Source organism: Sinocyclocheilus anshuiensis, unplaced genomic scaffold (assembly GCF_001515605.1).
Source record: "Sinocyclocheilus anshuiensis isolate Anshui unplaced genomic scaffold, SAMN03320099.WGS_v1.1 scaffold1961, whole genome shotgun sequence".
Taxonomy (NCBI): Eukaryota; Metazoa; Chordata; class Actinopteri; order Cypriniformes; family Cyprinidae; genus Sinocyclocheilus; species Sinocyclocheilus anshuiensis.
The window spans coordinates 347,701-348,668 of record NW_015540090.1 but is presented as its reverse complement, the minus strand read 5'-3'; the positions used below and the strand labels follow the sequence as shown (position 1 = coordinate 348,668).

Sequence of the window (968 nt, the reverse complement as noted above, 5' to 3'; positions counted from 1 at the left end):
TAATGTACAGTATGTGGAAAATAATGTTTTTTTTACTTTAAACCGCATAAACACATTTCATTACACCAAATACAAAATAATGTTCTTTTTAGCAGCATCATATGGCCCCTTTAAAATGACTGAAATCATTTGGCGACGTGAAATGGAATTGTAATGTGGCCAAGACCTGCCTGTAATTACTTCAACAGTGTGTTTCCTGAAAAATAATTGCACACATTAGTGACATGTTTGTCAACAAATCAGATTTAAGAATTCAACAGCCCTGTAGTTTAAATGCTAATAAAATATATGGTAATACTTTATTTTAATGGACAAATGAATGCATGCATGACAGTTCAATCTTTTTCCATCATGTTTGGACTTATTGTGTTCGCATTGGTAAAACATTAGTGACACTTCTCTAACTTTGTGTTTGGACTATGCAAATAACACGACTTCCCGCAATGTGTGTGTGTATGTGTGTGTGTGTGTGTGTGTGTGTGTGTGTATGGGAGAGAGAGTGGGAGAAAGAAAGCATGCTTTCTATTGATAGTAAAACATATTTCTTGGGAAAAAAGAGAAATAATTTGTAATTTTTATCATATATATTTTTAAATATGTTTAAATATAATTGAAAATAATTAATTAATATAATAATTTAAATATAAATATAACAATTTTTATTTATTGACTTGGTCAGTGTCTTTGTGGATTTTGGTTCTTTTTCTGTTACAGAATGCATGCATGACAGTTCAATCTTTTTCCATCATGTTTGGACTTATTGTGTTCGCATTGGTAAAACATTAGTGACACTTCGGACGAAGCCCGGGGTCGTCACATGTGCTTGCCGCTCCTTCGTCTGATCCGCCGGCCGCGCCATTCTCGACCCCGCCGCCTCTGCTGTCTCTCGCCTGGCCTCAGCTCACTCTAGCCCAGCCTCAGCTCACGCTAAGCCGGGGCTTCCGCTAGGCCGCTGTGTTTTTCGTTGT

At 36.9% G+C, this 968-nt stretch overlaps 1 protein-coding gene across 1 annotated transcript in view; it reads left to right on the top strand.

Moving 5' to 3' along the window:
* Positions 1-968, top strand: part of LOC107687204 (sterile alpha motif domain-containing protein 3-like) — a 25,834-nt gene that overhangs the window by 23,623 nt on the left and 1,243 nt on the right. The window lies entirely within an intron of this gene.